The sequence below is a fragment of the Pongo abelii genome, chromosome 3, assembly GCF_028885655.2.
Source record: "Pongo abelii isolate AG06213 chromosome 3, NHGRI_mPonAbe1-v2.0_pri, whole genome shotgun sequence".
NCBI lineage: Eukaryota > Metazoa > Chordata > Mammalia > Primates > Hominidae > Pongo > Pongo abelii.
The window spans coordinates 174078655-174099872 of NC_071988.2; the positions used below are offsets into that span (position 1 = coordinate 174078655).

At 40.5% G+C, this 21218-nt stretch overlaps 1 long non-coding RNA gene across 1 annotated transcript; it reads right to left on the minus strand.

The window, feature by feature from the left end:
• Positions 1–1191: 1191 nt before the first annotated feature.
• On the minus strand, positions 1192–20454 carry LOC134761358 (uncharacterized). Its single transcript, XR_010139884.1, has 3 exons — positions 20366–20454; positions 19766–19972; positions 1192–1881 (listed from the first exon to the last, which is right to left on the minus strand). It is a non-coding gene; the product is annotated as an uncharacterized LOC134761358 (long non-coding RNA).
• Positions 20455–21218: the final 764 nt, after the last annotated feature.

The following is a 21218-nucleotide window of genomic DNA, read 5'->3' on the forward strand; positions in this document are numbered from 1 at the left end:
GTGGAGTGTCATAAAACTCCCTCCTCTCACAAATTATCCCACATGCCTGCAATTCCACAATGAAAGATTTATTCCTTTGACCTATGTCTTACCAGCCATTTCTACCTTAGTCCCCACTTCCCCAAAGAAAAAAGATTTCCTAGATCCTAGAGGAGGAAGCTTAAAGACCATGAAAACAGAGCAGAGGAACCCAGGGGACCTCAGAGAGGAGCCCAGGGCCCGCACGGTGTACTGATGGTGACTGCGAGCCGTACGATAAAGCCCTTGAATAAAAAAAGAAAACAAATGGAAGTGTCCTGTTAGATGACTCTCAAAGCACTTTCCAAGGAGATGTAGGCTCATCATTTTAAAGCAGGGAAGAAACTTAAACCAAACCATCTTCTTTGAAAACGAAAGTCTTTATCAAGGCTATTTTCTTAAAGAAAATAGCCTCAAAGGCCTTGGTGAAACACCTGAGGAATTAGAGCAGACGAGGTCAGTTTAATATGTGTCGCGTGTGTGTCTATAAAGATGTGAACCAAATTGAACTGTACTTATCAGCAAAGTACTGAATCGGCAGAAGAGCCCAGCTGCACCCCGAAGTGGCCACTTCTGAGAGCCTGTCGACAGCTTTATCTTGGCCCAGTGCCTACCCCTCTTTTCAGCACGTTTTTGACTTCCCAGCTATCCACACCCCGTGTTGGTTTAGAAATAAAAGGTTGCTGTTATCTTAAGTGAGCGATTTAGCCCTTATTTAAGCATTTCTTTTAAAAAAAAATGTTCCATCAGCATGCTGAGGAGCAGCATCCCGGTCTTCCTTTTGCTGCTGATTCTCCAGGAGTCTCGGGTCAGCAATTTCAGCTCCGTCTGCCTCAGTTTCTGCATCCGGGCTTAGGGATTAGGGGCAGGGGAGGAGGAAGTGATGGCTACATTAGCAAAGTGCTTTCTACCATTTCATTACTCCACTAGCGTCTTCCTTCCTTTCCCCCTCACTAGGGTATTTTGAGAACTAATGTGATAATGGTCTGCAAGTGGTTGGAAACCCCTCAGAGAGCATTAGTACCCAGGACACTGGTCTCACTTCCTCCTAAACTAATTCCAGTTATCAACAATGCGCACACACATTCAGATCCGAGGAGTGACCTCACTTGGAGACTTGGCGGCCAAAGCCACACACATTGCCTCACAGCCATTGATCACAAGCGACATCCACATTATCTACCAGTTTTATTCTAATCTTCAAAGCAAATATACAGCAATTCTGCATGATCCCAAGAACTGCATATTTTAAAGTGACAAATAATAAATAAGTAAATAAATAAATAATAGAAAATCACTCAATTCTGATCTGGAAACAAGAGGCTGCAAAATGTACTTGCAGTAAGCGTGCTTTTAAAAATCCAAATTCACATTGAAAAAAATCTATTTGTGTGCAGATCAATATATTCATAAGGAATGCTCCACTTCCTGTGATGTGTGCCTCTGATAAGGATACCAGAGTAAAGGGAGTTTACTTGGAACTGTATAACATGAAAGGAAAAAGACCTGGTTCTTTAACAATCTTGTAGAGATCAACTTAATTAACTGATCAATTTGGAGTGGGGCAGGTTAGAAAATCCATTCAAGTATCGCTGATGAAATTGACAGGTAAGTTTGGTCCAGATAGGCGGGGAGAAGGGAGAAAGAGAAAGACAGAGAGAAATGAATCTCATGCAAATAATTCCTTCCAGGTCTCTGGTTGGTAGATTTGGAGGACAGCCCCCTCTCCAGTTTCACAGCTTTGCAAAATTTAACTGTTTCTCTGTGTTCCGCTGAAAAACTTCATTTCAGAATCCGGCAAATGATTTTGTCTTCTGTTCATTTGTGCTAGGAATTTAGAGACTGACATCCGAGCAGTGCAGGCTGTGGGAATTAGGGAAATAATGTTAGAGCTATTTAGATTTCTGCTTTTCATTCAACAAATATAAGGGGAAGACTTTAAATATTAGATGGAGGAAATAAAATATGGATAAAGAGGTATTCAGACTAGGTCTTTATGGAATAGCAATTGCAAACCCTTTCCAAGTCTTTCTCCTAATTGCTCCTTGAATATTGAGGCTGCCTCTTTTAGTTTCTGTGGCTAAGTTCACCTCTGTAGGATTATGTCAGGCAAAGAACTATGAACACAAACAGCTCCCATTAGGGCTCTCAGTCCCAGAGGTCCTGACAGCTGGGAAGTGTTGCAAGTAAACTATTACAAATAATGGAGAATTGAAATTTATCAATTATTTATTACACAGACTATAAGCAATATTTCAGGGTTATTACCATGAGAATACCTCTCATTCACTCACATTCCAATTTGATTTTACTTCCTTTTTCCTGTCTTTTGGACCACAGATCCACAGAACTGAATTAATTCTACTCTTTAGTGCATGGTACACTCATGGATTCATAAAATGCCCTTCAAAAGTGCTGCTGTTTTCCCTCCAACTCGCTCATCCCACTCTGATTCCCCCTCCTCCAGATCCCCTTACTCCTATCTTTATGTAGATATATGGACATCCTTGAATAATATATAATATTACTTTGTGTGTGCATGTTTAATATCTAATTTACAAAAGGCAATGGGCTATAAATCTCATTCTCTCTGTTACTTTTTTCATCCAGCTCTGTTTTTTGGAATATCTCCTTGCTGTTATATTGAAATCTAATCATTATTGCTGACCGCCTTGCATCCAGCAGAGTTGCTTCCTCCATTGCCCTAGGGATGAACACCTCAGTTGACTCTACCCCACACACACACACACACACACACACACACACACACACACACGCATAAATGGTGCTGCAAGGACCACCCACGGAGATGGCCCCTCACAGATCTGTGCAGGTCTGTCTCTGGGGGCTGCACTAGGAGTGGGATTGCCAAAGCATAGGATATTACACTCCCACCAGCAGTATCAGAGGGCTCTCTTTTCCCCACATCCCTTTCAGCACTGGATATTAATAAGGTTTCCAATTTCTGTCAATCTAATTATTTTAAAGTGGATCATGTTATAATTTAAATTTGCATTTCTCTGATTACCAGTGAAGTGGGTATCTCTTCACATGCTTAATAGCAATTTAGGTTTCTCCTTCTACAAACTGCCCATATCCTTTGCCCGTCTAGCTCTTATGTGAATTTCCAATCCTTTTTTTGCCAATCTGCAGGAGTTCCTTGGGGCATCAATTCCTTATTGATTTTAGACACTGTGAACAACTTTCTCCATGCCATTGGACAGGCAGGTTAACTGTTTTGAACTGAAATCTTTAATGTTTTAGATAGTCAGACCCATCAATTTTCCCCTTATGGTTTATGTTGTTTGGGTATTGGTTAAAAAATGTGCAGAAAACTACAAAGCCACAAAGATAGATGCCTATAGACTCTTCTGTAAGAATTGTGTCTTTTCCCTTCATACTTGGGTCCTTAGTCCATTTGAAATTTATTTTTATCTATATCGAGAGGTAGGCATCCAGCTTTGGTTTTTTCCATAGTGAGTCATTTATCCCAACACTATTCACTAAGTGATCCAGCTTCCTCCCACGGATTTGGGAAACGGCTCTATTGTATACCAGTTTCCCATGGATACATGATTGGGTGTCCAGGTGCATATTTCATTTTTTGGTCAGTTTGTCTATTCCTGCACCACTACCCCACAGTTTTATCATGGTAGTTTTGAAATATGTCTTAGCTAATGCGTTTTCTTAAGTGAGAGAGAAGGGTAGGGTTGTATTAGTGGACTAGGAATGGTACAGAATCCCACAGCCTCTCTCATCCTTGTCATAGCCCATAATTCCCATATTAGGTCATTCATGGGAAGGGATCCTACATGAAAATTTCATCTGCAATCTATGTCAAAATGGAGCAGGGGAAGCTGAAACATCTAAGAGGTCACCTGTTTGCCGTGCACAATATCCTGGAATTAAATTCCGCAGCTTTCAAAATAAGAAAGCGTGTCAATATTTTTTTACTCTTTAATACCTTAAGAACCTAGAACACAATTCTTCTGTGGAAATCACAGAGCTTCAGGAGTTATTTCATTGGATTGCCAAGAGTTCCTAAGCGAGTAATGTGTATGCAGCAATTGAGGGGCAAAGTGGTTAATAATAAGCCTCACCCCAATAGCTACTAACTAGTTTTACTAATCTGTAGTGGAACTGAAACTAGAACCCAGATCTCCTGAGAGTTCCTCTTCAACTTTACAAACACATGTCTAATGCTCCCTGTGTGCTAGGCATCGTTACATGGAGTAGAAGAATTAGTTAATAGACAAAGTCTCTGTCTACATATTATTCAATCAGTGACTTGCCTGGGCCCTGGCTTTTTACTCTGAATCATGGAAGAATGGACCTGTTATGAAGTTATGAAGATATTTAGTCTATCCTATCAGCCAGAGGTCAATTCAAATACATTTTATATAGACGGGCTGACAATCAGCTAAAAATTCCAAAGAGACTCTGCTGTGGTGGATTAACTGGCCAAATATAGACCTAGTCTATCACTCAGATGAGACAAAATGGTATGCCAAAAATGTCCTTCCAGAACAGGAATTAGATTAAAGCTACATTAAGGTTTCTGGATAGTCAACAGTTGAGCTGTTTCCAGCTAAGGGAAAAAACAGAATATTCAGGCTCAGGAAAGAAAGAAAGAGAGAGGGAGGAAGGAGGGAAGGAGGGAGGGAGGGAAGGAAAAGGAAATGAAAAAACTGATGCTCAGTTGGGAATACCTAGGAAAAAGGCAGGATGTAACAGGGGCAGAGACATCCTGAAAGTCTTCTCCTTTCCTCCTCTCTGGCTTTACCAGAATCTCATTTTGAGCCTGAATTACTTATGAGTAAATATCAGCAATTAACCAGCACAAATATGGTGTAGCTGACACATAGAAAATATTCAATAATTATTAGCATTTTTAAAAGTAGACAAATATCTCTTAGAAATAATGAATTGAACAAAGGAGTACATGAAGCTTTCATTTGCAAGTGTGAAATAAACTGAACATTGTTTACATTGTCTATTTATTTTTGCTTTCCCTATAGCCAAATTCCTGAAGGAATTATTTTAAAAAAATTAGGTGTTGTTTATCATAGCAAAAAATAAAATAAGAGTAAATACAAGAAAAAGAAAACTGCCCTAAAGTTTGGTTGAAGAAATTTCAACATATTCATATTTCGATATTTGGAAATCTTGTGGTGGATTAAGAGTAACAAAGAAAGATATTTAGACTTTGTGAAATTGAAAAAGCAGGTTAGATGATAATATAATTTATTATTGAAGAATTCAGAGCCTAGAGGCAGACAACTTGGGTTCAGCTCCCACTTCTTCCACTTCAATAGCTACGAGGCTTCCTGCAATATTTGTAATCTCTCCCTGCTTCAGTTTCCTCACCTGCAAAATGGCAATAGAAATTAAACCTACTTCGGCTGGGTGCAGTGGCTCACACCTGTAATCCCAGCACTTTTGGAGGCTGAGACAGGTGGATCACCTGAGGTCAGGAGTTTGAGACCAGCCTGGCAAACATGGCAAAACCCCATCTCTACTAAAAATAACAAAAATTTAGCTGAGCATGGTGGCGGGTGCCTGTAATCCTCAGAAGGCTGAGGCAGGAGAATCGCTTGAGCCCAGGAGGTGGAGGTTGCAGTGAGCCAAAATCGTGCCATTGCACTCCAGCCTGGGCAACAAGAGCAAAACTCTGTCGGAAAGGAAGAAAGAAAGAAAGAAAAGAAAGAAAGAAAGAAAGAAAGAAAGAAAGAAAGAAAGAAAGAAAGAAAGAAAGAAAGAAAGAAAGAAAGAAAGAAAGAAAGAAAGAAAGAAAGAAGGAAGGAAGGAAGGAAGGAAGGAAGGAAGGAAGGAAGGAAGGAAGGAAAGAAAGAAAGAAAGAAAGAAAGAAAGAAAGAAAGAAAGAAAGAAAGAAAGGAAGGAAGGAAAGAAGGAAAGAAAGAAAGAAAGAAAGAAAAAGAAAGGAAAGAAAGGAAGAAAGAAAGAAAGAAAGGAAAGAAAGAGAGAGAGAGAGAGAAAGAAAGAAAGGAAGGAAGGAAGAAAGAAGGAAAGAAAGAAAGAAAGAAAGAGAAAGAAAGAAGGAAGGAAGGAAGGAAGGAAAGAAAGAAAGAAACAAAGAAACAAAGAAAGAAAGGGAAGGAAGGAAGGAGGGAAGGAAGGAGGGAAGGAAAGAGAGAGAGAGAAAGAAAGAAAGGAAGAAAGAAGAAAGAAGGGAGAGAGGGAGGGAGGGAGGAAGAGAGGGAAGGAAGGAAGGAAGAAAGGAATTAAACCTACTTCATAGGGTTCTTGAGACAATTTAGTGAATCAATTAATACACGCCAAAGCAATCTGAACAGTGCCAGTAGATGTTAGTTATGGTGATTATTATAACAGTCTCATCTCATATCTTCCTATAGAGAAATGTCTGTAAAGATATACTATAAAATTTTAACATTGTTTATCTCTTGAAGGTGAGAGTATGGATTTATTTTTCTTCTTTCTGCTTATCTGCATTTTTCTAATTTTCCCAGACATGAAAATATATTGATTTTCTAATAAGGAGCAACAAGTTATTTTTAATTTGTGAGAAAAGATCTATGAGATTGGTAGAGGCAGGGAAGAATGGCACATCCACACCGTCAAGAGCTTCCTGCTGACAAACAGCATGGCAGTGAGGATGGTGCTGGGTTACATCCCCAAATAAGTAGGGGGTGAAGGGCTGAGGAAGGGAATAAAGGAACGTTGGAGAGAGTGACATTCTCCTCCTCATTTTTTATCTCACACTCAAGGTTAAGGTTCAATACAGCAGCAAAGTGAATAAAGAAATGAAGTGCTGTGAGAGGGCACAGGGACAAACATTGAGTGGCTCTGGAGTTTTGAAAGGCATTGGATAATTTCACCGCCATTAATAACATCTGCAGTCCTGCCAAGCAGGCTAATGGCAGGGGTAATTAGAGCCTGTACTCTAAGAGAGATGACTGCTTGTCAGAGCAGGAGAGCAGGTCCACCCCAGGGGCCACTGCCCAGGGGTAGTCAAGGCCAGGAGGGGGCAGGGCCTTGTCAGGAAGGACCCTACCAGATCACAGGAAAGAGATGACCCAGACTGGCCTCTGTGGGAAGATTCTTAGCTCACAAAGGAAATAGGGGGTGTCGGGGCAGTTCAGGGCTTGGTCTAAATATAAAGCTGGTCCATACTAATATCCTGTCATGAAATACTTTCATACTTCACATATCCAGGATTTAGGCTTACAGAAAGATGTTCAGTTCAAAGAAGTTGTGAAATCAATAAGTTTTGTCATTAACCAGTGATTACCCAGCCATCATTATGCACTGGTAGAGTGATTTTCTAGTCACTCAGGCTAAGAAGTGGCCATTTGAAGACTTAATCTTTCTTCATGGACAAGGAAAGGAATGGGTTTAACATGAGGATTTTGGTCTTTCCTTGTCTCTAAATCAAATTAAGTTGTTCAGTTTTTTAATAAAGATGACCAATGTATTTTTTCTAAAGGTTTTGTTATGAAATACAAAGATTTATTTTTGAAGTGAAGATTTCCATCTGGATAAGTCTCAGAAAGAATCCTTGTATCCATGAGATGGTTCCCTACTGAGGATGCCAAAGGGAAACACTTGCAATGCCACTTAGGGATTTGTCCCAATAATTTCACTTAGGCAAAAGTATTTCAAATGATTATTTCACTAGACTTCTATACAAATTTACTTGTTTGGAGATATAGACCCCCCAATGCAATGCTGCACAATTTTAAAAGACACCTAACCAACTTCCACTTATACATTTCAGATTGAACGAGAGTGTTTGTATTAGTCTGTTCTCATGCTGCTAATAAAGATATACCTGAGACTGGGTAATTTATAAACAAAAAGAGGTTTACTGGACTCACAGTTTCACATGGCTGGGGAGGCCTCACAATCATGGCAGAAGGAAAATGAGGAGCAAAGACACGTCTTACATGGCAGCAGCCAAGACAGCATGAGCAGGAGAACTGCCCTTTATGAAACCATCAGATCTCATGAAACTTATTCACTATCACAAGAACAGCACAGGAAAAACCACCCCCATGATTCAATTACTTCCCACCAGGTCCCTCCCACAACACATGGGGATTATGGGAGCTACAGTTCAAGATGAGATTTGGGTGGAAACACAGCCAAACCATATAGTGTTTATCACATATTTCCCCCGGAACCCCTCTGAAATGATAGAAAAGGAATTGAAGATGTTTACAATCACACATGTTAAAAAAAAGAAAAAGAAAAGGAGATGAGAGCAGGCTACTGATGCCAATTAAACATTACAAGCTGGATGAGACCTGGAACATTCTTTTCCAGGAGTATGACAGACTAGACTTTGTGGCAAGCTCTATTGCCCAAATATACTGAGTTCCTTGTTAAAATACATTTAGCAAATAAAAAGAGACAAGGTGGGAAATATGAGGGAGAGGTTAAGAAAACTGGAAGCCAAAGTGAGAAGGTGTGATAGAGCCTTACAAAGAGATAATGAAGAAAATGGAAGAGGTGTAAATGTTCCTGAACAAATGAAAAGTATCCATCTACTGATCCAGGAAATAATCCATTTTAGATGAAATTCACTAATATTAGTAACATGCTACTTTTCTTTATTTGAAGGTGCATTCATTAGTGTTCATTTTATTATTAGGCTTTTAACATGTAGATACAGCAGGTGTACTCTTTTTAATGTCTTAAAAATTACATACTATAACAAATTAAAGTATTGGCGTAAGTGCTGAGTTAGGCTTCAGTTTTATGAACTTTGCTAAGCTCCTATAAAAAGATCCAACAACAAGTTAGTCTATGAGAGTGTAGTCTTAGAGGTTAATGATTTTGCCCCTCCTTGTTTTCTGTTTTCTCCTTTCAGAACCAATATTTGTATATTGGATTTCTTGATTGATATCACATTTTCTTATCTTTTCTTTGCAATTTTTTATCTTTTTAATTCTGTTTCCTGAAAGAGTTCTTCAATGTTTATCTCCAATCCCTTCTATTCAGGTTTTAAATGTCTGCTATAATGTCTGAATTTCTTTAAATGTCTGAATTTCATCTAAGATGGGTTGTTTCCCAGATCAGTAGATTGATAGTTTTCACTAGTCCAATAACATTTATATTTCCTCCATTTTCTCTATTATCTCTTTATAAGACCCTGGAAAGTCTTAGAGGTTGGAAGCACCACATACACCAGAAGACTGGGATGAGGGGTGGGGCTGAAAACTAGAAGATTGGTTAAAAGTCTGTATAAGGAGTAATTGAGCCTGGATTCTTTCCCTCTATATACTAAGCAAGATGGCTGGTCCTCCTCTATTCCAAAGACTGTAAGTTTTGTCTCAGGAGAAATTGAGTTGAAAGAGCTCTAACCTTGACACCAAACATAACTGAAAGCACACTGGATTCGGTGACAACCTCTCTCCCATTCCCACACATGTTTATTATTATTATTACCACTCCAACCTTAATTCCCAGAAAGCAGATTAGAAATGTGGTCTCTGGAGAAAAAGACTGATGACTGACCCCATTCCCCCAAATCTAAGAACCCTTATTTCTGGGGGTTCCCTAATGCAGCCAGCAAGTCCCCAATATTTGTCCTATTGTGAAGAAAGTCTCCTCTCTATAAGCCTTATCCCTCTCCTACCCAGTTTCTGGTCATCTCTTTTGTGTCCCAGTCTGAAATGTAAAGAGATGGCCATGCGTTAACAGACATTTGATGAAAGCTCCCAATATGAAGGCCATACATCAAAACGAACAATTTGTTGGGGGAGACGGGGAAGAAAGTAGGAGGGAATAGAATCAAGGCAAGTACTGAGGAAAACTACGATGGTAACAAACTATAATTAATATTGAAAGATAAGGGATAACATTGCATCTATGAAGCAAGAATTAAATGTTATAAAATGGAACATCCAGAGAAAGAGAAACAGTTTTTTAAAATTAGAAACATCATAGCAGACATCTAAAAATTCAATAGAAGGAACTGGATGATAAAAGTAGAAGAACTCTTTCAGGAAATAGAATTTAAAAGATAGAAAAATACAGAGAAAAGAAAAGAAAATATGACATCTATCAAGAGGTCCAACATGCAAGTAATAGGGACTCCAAAAGGAGAAAACAGAAAACCAAGCAAAATTATTAAACACAAATTCCCCATATTTAAGGGTACATGTTTTCCATTGGAAAAGGACCCTTGAGTATCAAGTAAAATGAATAATAAAAAGATCCACAACAAGTCACATTGAGTGAAATTCCAATATAAGCAGAGATAAAGAGAAGAACTTAAAACAGATGGTGTAGGGAGTAGGGGGAATAGGTCATATATAAAAAATTAGAAATGAGAATGTTATTAAACTTTCAACAGCCACAGTAAAACCTCACAAACAGTGGAGTGATGCTTTCAAAAAACTAAACAAAAAATTATTTGTCACCTATAGTTATACACCTAGTCAAATTCTCAATCAAATATGAGAATAGAATGAAGGTTTATTCAAACATGCGAGTTTATTTTGCATGCATTCTTCCTAAAAAAATTTATGTCCCAGTAAAACAGTAAGTCAATAAAGTAAACCAAGATGGGAACTAAGAAAAAGTAGAGTCTAAAGTTGTAGAGAAATAAAAAGAATTCCTAGGATGTTGGGAAATCAAGCAGTAGAAATAGAGGCATGTTATTTAAAAATTTAAGAATTACTGTAAGAAGGCCAGGTGCAGTGGCTCACACCTGTAATCCCAGCACTTTGGAAGACCGAGGCGGGCAGATCACGAGGTCAGCAGATTGAGACCATCCTGGCTAACATGGTGAAATCCTGTCTCTACTAAAAATACAAAAAATTAGCCAGGCGTGGTGGCGGGTGCCTGTAGTCCCACCTACTGGGGTGGCTGAGGCAGGAGAATGGCGTCAACCCAGGAGGCGGAGCTTGCAGTGAGTCTAGATCCCGCCACTGCACTCCAGTCTGGGCAACAGAGCGAGAGCCTGTCTCAAAAAAAAAAAAAAAAAAAGAAAGAATTACTATAAGAAGAAAAAAAACCAGCCAAAAGACTTGAAAGTGGTTGCTTCGGGGGAATGTAACTTGGAGTTGGGAAGGGGTAGGGTCTACTATTTGATTTTTTAAATCTATATGTATATATTACTTTAAAATATTTAAGTTAAGAAAAATGTATCTCAAGACTAATCTAGAACACTCTGGAGCCTAGTTTTTTTTTTTAAGCATCAGCTACAGTTTATTTTTATCCATTTCAGTTCTTAATTTAAGCAATGAAGCACAGAGAAAAATTGGAAACAGTAAAGAAATGGGGAAAAAAGAAACCACATTATCCATAATCCTCCAACTCTATGTGACCATCCGAATCATTTTCCTTTCAATATTTTCATAGAGTTGTAGTCATGGCTTCCATATAATTATATCCTGCTTTTTTTCTCCCACATTATACTGTGATCAATTTCCAGCTTGCTATATAGCATTGTAATCATCTTTCTTAATGGCTTGACAAGTCTTTTTGATCGGACTGTCACACTCTACAAAATAGGTCACCTCTGTATTAGGGTTCTCCAGAGAAACAGAACCAATAGGAGGTATTTGTATATAAATACACACACACACAGACACACACACACATTAATTATGAGGAATTGGCTCACGTGATTATTGAAGCTGAGCAGATCAAGTCCCATGATCTGCTGTCTGCAAACTGGAGAGGAAACCGACAGTATAATTCCAGTCCAAGTCTGAAGGCCTGAGAACCAGAGGCTGAGGGTGTAAATCCCAGTCCAAGGGCAGGAGAAGACTGATGTCCCAGCTCAAGTACACAGCAGGAAGCAAAGGGGCAAATTTCTCCTCCCTCTGCCTTTTGTTCTGTTCAGGCCCTCAAGGAACTGGCTGATGCTCACCCACACCGAGCTAGATCTACTTTACGGAATTCACAGATTCAAATGCTAATTTCATCTTGAAACAACCTCAGAAATATGCCTAGAAATAGTGTTTAATCTGGGCACTCTGTGGCCCAGTCAAGTCCACTCATAAAATTCACCATCCCACCACCCTCTCCCTCCTTCACATGGTCCTTTTTTCCTGCTTTTCAGACCCTCCTAGCATGTGCTCTTCCACCAGCCTTGGCCCTGGGATGCTCTTCCTCGCTGTCACCACTCAATAAGTGGCTTAAATGCAACTCCCACAAGACCTTTCGTGACCCCTGGGCTCCAGTAAGCCCCTTTCTTTCACACCTGTTTTCATCACGGCGGTTTTCACTTCCTGACATTTTCTTTTTATTTCTTAATTTGTTTATCTAGGGCCCGTCTCCCTCAGTTGATTGTAAACTCCATGGATGCAGAAATTATATCTTTACTATATCTCACTCGAAGACCAGCACAGAGAACAGAGCTTGGCACAGAGAAAGCACTCAGTAAATATATGAGAGGTGGGGGGTGAATGAATAAGTGACTGAATAATGAATTGATGAAATGCTAACTGCTCAGGGCACAGAGAGAAACCTGAGGCTGAACAGGAATAACGCAGTTTGCTAAGCAGAGAGTCAAGAGATCTGCTTCTAGTCTTGGCTCCGCCACTTATCAGGTGCATAACTTAGAATAAGACACACTGAAGCTCTCTGTGCCTGACTTTCTCACCTGTGAAATGAGCAGGTTGGAGTAGGTGGCCTCCATCATCTGTTTTGACAATAAATACTGAGGTCTGCCTCTTTGCAAGTCCTAATTTTGCTAAAGATTTGTGTTGTGACTTTTGGAGAATAACTTTAGTTGGTTTCCCAGAAAGATGGATGAGTAGAAAATTTAGTCAAACAAATATATCTCTGCTTTTTTTTTTTTTTTTTTGCCCTGCATGACAACCAGCAATTAGTTTTAACATTCCTTGACTCTGTCTTTTCTTTTGTAAGAGAGTAACTGATTCATTGAGTAAGTAAATAAAGCAGCCTGAAGCTGGAGGGTGCCCTCACAAGAAACTTCCTTGATAGGCAATGATCCTGTAGGGAAACAGTAGAGAATGGTGGCTGAAAGCACATAGTCTGATGTCAGACAAACCTGGTTATAAGTAATCTCCATGCAGGAACCTGGACAGGTTACTTAGGCAGAGAGGGTTGTATAGTAGTGCCAAATGCTAGAGCCAGACTGTAGGGGGTTGGGTCCTAGCTCTGCCACTTGTTGGCTGTGAAACCTCTCATGTCTCAGGTTGCCATCTGAAAATGGAGTTAAGAAAGTACCCACTTTATAAACTTACTGTGAGGAGTAATGAATTCCAAATGCATAAAACCCCTTAGTCAGCGGGCGCTGAGAGCACACAGAGTCACCACTCTTTGGGTTTGCTGCTATTGTTGTGGTGTCATTACTTAATTTATCTAGGTCTGTTTCTTCATTCATTCATCAATGAATATTTACCAAGTGCTTTCGAAGAGGCATCCTATCACTTCATTAACTTAAGATGAGACTTCTGGGTCTCAATTATAAAATCATTAGCCTATAAGTCTGCGAGGAAGTATGTTAATATCTCTTGCAATCATTCTCAAACATGCTCCCCTGGCAGTACATCTCAGGGAAAACTGCCTTCTGGCTGTGTCAGTCATCCAAGGGAGCATGGCTCACCTGCCACGTGCAGGATTCCCCTCCCCTCTGTCATCCCACCAGAAGTTGGACCTCACTGTGCTCAGAGTCAATTCTTCTGACTCCCAGTCTGGGCCAGAACAAGCAAGGCAGGTAAATGACAAAGTGAAGGGGAAGAGAAACTCAGAGGTATAAATGGAGGCACCCAAAAAAAGAAAGAAAGAAGTAACAAGGCACTAGAATTTGTTTCCTCCTAACATATAGAGCAACTGGCAGAGATGAATTTTGGATCTGATGTTCATCTCTGCCCTCATTTTCTCTCTCATTTCCCTCACTTTCATTTCTGAGAATACTTCTGAAGCAGAGATTTGGGTCCATGATAGTGGATGAAATAGGAAAATGTTTAGAAGTAAATAATGGCAACTTTAAAGAAAGGACTATCAAAGTTGCTAACAGCATATTGATGCATTTGCATATGGAAGAATTAAATAAGTTCATAAATAAATGAAGGTAGATCTTGAGATTATAGCTATTGGATTATCCTTGGATCAATAACTAGAGCCTATCTTTGTAGAGTATTTATATTTCTCCTAGTCCATAGTCACAATTAACATTTATGATCATGGTCTGTCCAACTGCCTTAATAGGGCTTCAGAAGGAACTTACCTTCTCCTGCAAGCTTGGTCTTCTTCCATGGTCTCTAACTTCATCCAAATAAGGCATATAACTTGTAGTTTTATTCTTCACACTCCTACTTTCTCAACATATCGAAACATCAGCAAATCTTACTAATCTTAGCACACAAATACCTCTCAAATTGGTGAATATTAATTAATTTGAAATAGTTATGGTTAGCATGTTCAAAAGCATAAATTAAAAAATAAAATATAGAAAAATGAATAAGACATAATTAAGCAAAACAGGTGACTCTATAACAAGAAAAGGTGGATAGGAAAAAGAACTAGTTAGAAACATCAGAAACAAAAAGTATCATAAAATATACAAAATCAGTAGATGCAATAAAACCTAGCTTGGATGCAGTCATGATGATAATTGGTAAGTTGAAAGATAGTACTGAAGAATTCATGAGGAATACAACACAGCAACAAAGAAATACTGAGTAAGAGGAGACTTCAGAGGCATGGTGTGGTAACTTTCCTGCAAAGATGGCCACCATTAATTCCATCTCTCCCCATACACACAGGTTACTCTCCTGTCAAGAGGCGGTGTCTCCCCTCCTCTGGAATCTGGGCTGGACTTATGATGTTTTTGACCAAGAGAATGTGGTAGGGGTGATATTTAGGGCTTCTGTGGCTAGATCTTAAAAATTCTTGCCATATTCTGCCCGCGGTGCTTAAAACACTCCCTCTCAGAAGCCAGTAATCATACTGCAAGAAGCCTGAGCCACATGGGGAGCTGACTAAGACCCATGGAGAGCCAACATGTAGGTGTGCCAATGGACGGTCCCAGGTGAGCTCCCACCCATGGGATCATCAACTGTCAGACATTTTGGGCCCATGAGCTATGGGGCCAGTGAGTCATCTTGGATGTCTAACCCAGTCAAGTTTCTGGATGACTGTGCTCCAGCTGGCATCTGGCCTCAACTGCACAAGAGGTCCCAAGTGAGAACAACTCAGCCAAGTCCAATCACCCCATGGAACCATGAGAAATAACAATAAATTATTGTTTTAAGTCATATTTTGGTGTGGTTTGTGGTACAGCACTAGATAATCAGAATCTACCAAGAATAGACTGAGAAGTTCTGATTAACAATTAATAAGAAGTCCAGAAGAAAATAGAAAAAAAATGGCAGAAAAATTATATTCAAGAATATTCAAGAATTTTCCAGAATTGAGAAAGACATGAGTTCTCAGCATGAAAATGCACACCTCAAATGTCAAGCAAAATAATTAAAAATAAATCCACACCTAGTCACATTGTTGTGAAACTGCAAAGCTTAAAAGCTAACAGACAAAAAAAGCAGGTCACCTACAGAGTAATGACAACTGAAATGGCAGCAGACTTCTCATCAACATCAAGAAATGCATGATGGCAGGAAAGCAATATTTTCAGTGTTGAAGGAAACAAACTGTCAATCTATAATTCTGTACTCATCTATTTCATCATTTGAGTGAAAGCATAATAGAGACATTTTAAGAGATGCAAAGACTCAGAGAGCTACCTTTATGTTCCCTCAATAAAAGATTTAATTCTGGCTGGGCACAGAGGCTCATGCCTATAATCCCAGCACTTTGTGAGGCCGAGGCGGGTGGATCACAAGGTTAAGAGATTGAGACCATCCTGTCCAACATGGCGAAACCCCATCTCTACCAAACATACAAAAATTAGCTGGGCATGGTGGTGTGCGCCTGTAGTCCCAGCTACTCAGGAGGCTGAGGCAGGAGAATCACTTGAACCTGGGAGGCGGAGGTTGCAGTGAGCCAAGATTGCGCCACTGCACTCCAGCCTGGCGACAGAGTGAGACTCCATCTCAAAAAAATAAAATTAAATTAAAAAAATAAAAGATTTAATTCTACAAGAAGAAATAGGAATTTAAAAAGAAAACTGTATCCATGCAACAGAAGGCAAACCTAAAGTACAAAGTAACCCACTGCAGAATGATGCATATAGTATAATACTGTTTAAGTAATATTTAAACCCCTACCAAAAGACTATGTATTGTTTATTAAAATATCCACATATAGTAAAGTTGGAAACATGGACAGAAATGATACCTACCAGCTTCAGGACAATGGCAGACACAGGAGAGGGAGCAAAGAGAATGAAATTGAGAGGAACACACAAAAGGCCCCAACGACATATGTAACACCTATAATTCTTACTATTTGAACTCTTGTCTCTACTCAGAACTGAATAGAGTCCAGTGATTTTTTTTGAAAGAGAATTGTTTGGAGGAAATGATATCTCCTCACTCTCTGAAATCTTACGACCTGAAACTCAAGACCTATGTAGATTCAGATAAAATGGTGCGCGCTGCTCTCAGAGCCTCCTGTCTGAACCGTCACTATCCAAGCTCACTAACTGCATAGAATCAGAGCGCACAGGCTACCAAGTTTCTGTTGCTTTAAAAACATAAGGTCTTAAGCAAAATAGTAAAATGCTAACAATTTGTTAAATCTGAATGGTAGGTACTTTTGTGTTTAAATATTTCAAATATTAACAAAACAGTTTTTTACTAATAATTTGTAGAAAGCAATGCCATGGCTTTCTTTTAGAGTCACAATACAAACACAAACTGGTGGGTGTCCGTGTAGGTGACAGTACTTTGTGTTGGCCCTGCTGGGGGAGCAGTAAGGTATCGCCACTTCCTGAGCTGCTTCATCTGCATTTGGGTCCCCAGTGCCACCAGACAGAGCTGAGCTGTGCCCCCCACTTCATTCACAAATTTACAGAGTTAAGAGGAGACATTCAAAGATACATGACTATATCTAATGAAGTGAGTTCCCGGACAAGGCCAATTTTTATTTAAAAGAAAATAAAGTCCCAAGAGGAAATTTACTTAAGAAAGGTGACCCATACTTGGAAGTTGAAGGGGTATGCTGGACCAGGGGCAAGGAGAGCTAATACCAAGGTGAATGTGTAGAGAACCACAGGAACAGTGATGTGAATGTGAACATGAATCAGGGGCCACCAGGACGTCTCCTGACTAGCAACTGGACCACAGAGCCCACAGCCCACTGTGCCAGGGTGAGGGCTGGACATCCAGCCTCCAGAGGCTTGAACTGGTTCTCTGGATGGTAGCAAAAAAGGGGACTGATTAATGGACAAGTCTAATTCATTCCATGATTCTCAGGAATCTTTTGGGAGAAAAACCCAAGAGAAGTCTAAACTTCCTGCTGATTTGACAGGTGGGGCTTGGACTTTTGTGATTTGGGTATTTGAGAGGAATTATTATCTTATATTGGAGATACAGACTGCTGATGGCAAGGCTTTGGGCTATTGACTTTATCCTCATCATTTGTACACTTGGCAAAGAAGAAGCAGAGGTGGAAAGATTTCAAAACAGCAGCCTATCCCCAAGCAATATTGCAGTCAGTGAGGCCTTTCGTGACCACTCTATTTAATATTGTATTCCTCCCACCACGTACTCTGGACCTGTCTCCCAGCTTTATTTTCCTTAGTAGAAGGATTACCTTAATGTTTAAAGAATTATTTAGTATTTTTTCTGTCTCTCCAACTAGGATGTAAACTCCATGAAGTCAGAAATTATCTGTTTTGTTCACTGCTGGTCTGTAAGTTTCAGAGCAGTGCCTGGCACAAAATAGAAGCTTAGTAAACATTTATTGAATGAATGACCCAACCTGTGTTTGGCTTTGGAGTGTGCTCAGACATAACACATACGTCACAAACACTCTCAGTGAGATAAAATTTATGGAAGACCATTGATTTGGACTGAGCTCCTGCACTAAACCCTGACAAACCAATCTAAAGTGAAGTCACTCATGCTAAGGCTCCATGTCACCAAACTGAAACCTAAGCTGTTTACTTTTAAGATCTGGCCTTCTGAGAAATCAGGAGAGACAGTAGCCTAACACCCAAATAGGGCCGTTTACCAAGAAACAGATTCACAGCAACCAATCAAAAGGGGCCCAGTCAACTGAGCTTGTGATAAGGGAGCCCTCTCTGCTTTAACCCACACAAGGAGAGTAACCTGAAGTGATCTGATGTTAACCAATCTGCTTTTTGCAGTAGGCTATCTCCCTGTTCCTGCTCAAGTTGCTTTACAGAAACCCACTGTTCTGCCTCACCCAGTGGAGCTCCAGTCTGTTTTGTAGACTGGATGCTGCCCAGTTCATGAATCACTAATAAAAGTCACTCAGCCCTTCTCAGCAGACTCAGGGCCTCGTGCTTGCTAAATATAATGGAATCTGGAAACAGTGTACATGGAACACCCTGTTTTTGTTTTAGGCTGAAAGAAACCCTAAGGCAGGTTAGGAGAAAGCAGCCTGCCCAGACCACAGCCGTTGCCTATGGATCAGAAAGAAGCCTGGGCTGGAGTGAGGAGCAGACCCTTCCCATGGAACCCAGGGTCACACCAACTCTGAGGAGCCCAGTGACACACAAGGGCCTGGGAAGGAAGTGGCCAGGATAGACCCGCTGGGGACAGTGCCTGGCTCTCCACTTCTGCCCCATGGTGCCTCTGGGAGAGTGATCTCACCTCCTGTCCAAACCCCAGACTTCCAGTAGCTTCTCCAGCTTTTTTTTTAACTATTAAAAAAAGAGAGAGAGAGCTGGGGAGAATTAGAGAAGGCAAAAGGTGGAAGGGCAGACAGGCTGGGCTGAACCAGCGAGCGTCCTCCCAGGGGCAGCTGTGCGGGAAAGGGCCTGAGGCTGGATGTTAGCTAGAGCTCTGCTGCGATGGAACAAAAATAAAGTCCCTTTTCTGCAGGGTGGGGGATTCCTGAAACAATGTCCATTGTGGACTTCTAAAGCCTGGCTGGGGCCCCAGCTTCTAAAAGGGGTTTTGAGTTGTAACAGCAACAACAACTCGGCGGCTTTTCATGGTGATCCCTAGGCCACCCTATCCTGATGGCCTGACCTTCAAGAGGACAAGGTGAACTGTTCCCCTTATCTCGCCTTGCTTGACAGGATAGGGTTATCAGGAGGGGAATCAAGTTCAAGTTTTGTTGTTTTTTTTTTCCTCCCTTCTGGTATTTCCTACTGTACATGCTGCCAGAGGCGATGACAATGGTGGAAACTAATAAACTGTATGTATAAACTTTTTTTTTCTGGTACAACAAACACAGGTTATGAGTTTCTCTCCCTCTTTTAATCCTTGCTTAAAGTCTTTTCTTTTCCTTGCCTGTGGAGTTCAGCACTTGCCTTACTAAAGGCCTCTGCCTTTTGTTCTGGCCTGAAGCACAAACTTCAGTGGCACTTCCTTATTTAGGGCATGCTTTCTCATCTTCTTTCTGTTTCTCCTTCCCTGTGTCTGTCCCTCCCTCCCCTTCCCTTCTCCGCACCCCACTCCCCTCCCCCAAAACCAGTTTATTTGTTTGAAATTGCCAATACAGCATTTCCTACACTGACAGTGGCAACCTGAGTTATGGATTCTGAGTCTCCAGTTCACTGCACAAAGGACTCAGGGCATTTATTTCACGGGCCTCTTCCAGGTGGAGCAGGTAGGGAGACATGCTAAATAACTGACTTGCCAGAGTGTGTTCATAATACGAGTTCTCTGCGTAAACTAATGAGACTTACATAATTAAGTGCGTGTAAATCTTCCCTGATTGACGGTGTTGGTCCCTGGTTTGGGAATGTCAGGGAAGGCTGGCAGGTGGCATAGAAGGGAGGTGGGCTTGCCAGGTATCTGCATCCCTCTTCACGGCCTCCCTCTTCCAGGGATCTTCGCTACTGCCTCCACAGCTCCACCAGCCAGAGGACCAGGCCTCTGAGCATCTCATGCCCCTGGGAGGAGAAAGGTAGGAAACAGAAATGGCCTTGCCTTATTCTGCATATCTAAAAGAAAATTACCTTAGCTCCAAACTAAAAAAAAAAACAAAAAACAAAAAACAACTTCTATAGATAGACAGCACCCATCAATCGCTGGTAAATTATCACCTTCTCCCTTCACAAACACATATCCAGCCTTAATTCAGATGATCTTTGACTTAGAAGGAAGAACCCGCAGAAGGACTTTCAGATGCAGATTCCAGTAATTTTGCCACAGATTACTATAGGATGGTAGGTGATCTTCAACACAAATAATTCCTCAGTTTAGACTGAAACCACCAGAGAATATCTGAATAAACACAATATTTGTCTCCAACAGCTCAGCTCTCTTTGGCTGCACCATCTCACCTGTAGCTGTGCTGTCACTAAGGCCTGGCTGGGAGGAGAGAGCTGGGTGGATCCATCTCTGCCTTGCTGTGTGGGATTGCGCAAGCCACTTTCCCTCTGGGCCTGTGTTTCCTCAGCTGTAAATTAAAAATTAAACTGAATTATTTCTAAGATCCCTTCCATGTTTAAAATTCTATGAGCCTGAGATGAAATTTGACGACTAGTATCCAAGTCCATTAATGATTGTTAATCCCTAGACATCCCCACAAGAATATGAGCTACCGGTGACTTCAATACTTTTATTAAATATATATATATATAATTGAAATATAATATATATGCAGAAAAACACATAAATGTACTGCTTGATGGGTTTTCCCAAACTGAACATACCCTTTGTAACCAACACCCTAATCCAGAGGCAGAACATTCCCGGCTCCCACAGAAATCCCTCACTGGCCACCTTTCCAGGCTCAGGTTCCATATTAATGCTTCATAAGTAAATTTTGACTCTACAACTAATCTGCCTTCAATTCTGTTACTTAGGCAAATTCACAAACAGTCCACACCTGCATTGTAATAAACAATAGGGGACAAAATAAGCAGTTCTAGGGAACTAGAAATGGTCCTTTATTACCCAGAGAAAGAGCTTGTCAAACACAGGAGATACACAAGAGCATGAATAAAACGAGAAATGGCTTAAAACATGACAATTGTGGCAGTGGTCAACAGCATTGATTCCTTGAGTGCTGCCTAGATGTGGAAATCAGTTCATTACTAAAGGAAAATAACAGCAATTACACTCATTTCCAACACCAAACACACATACACACACACACACACACACACACACACACACATACACACACACACA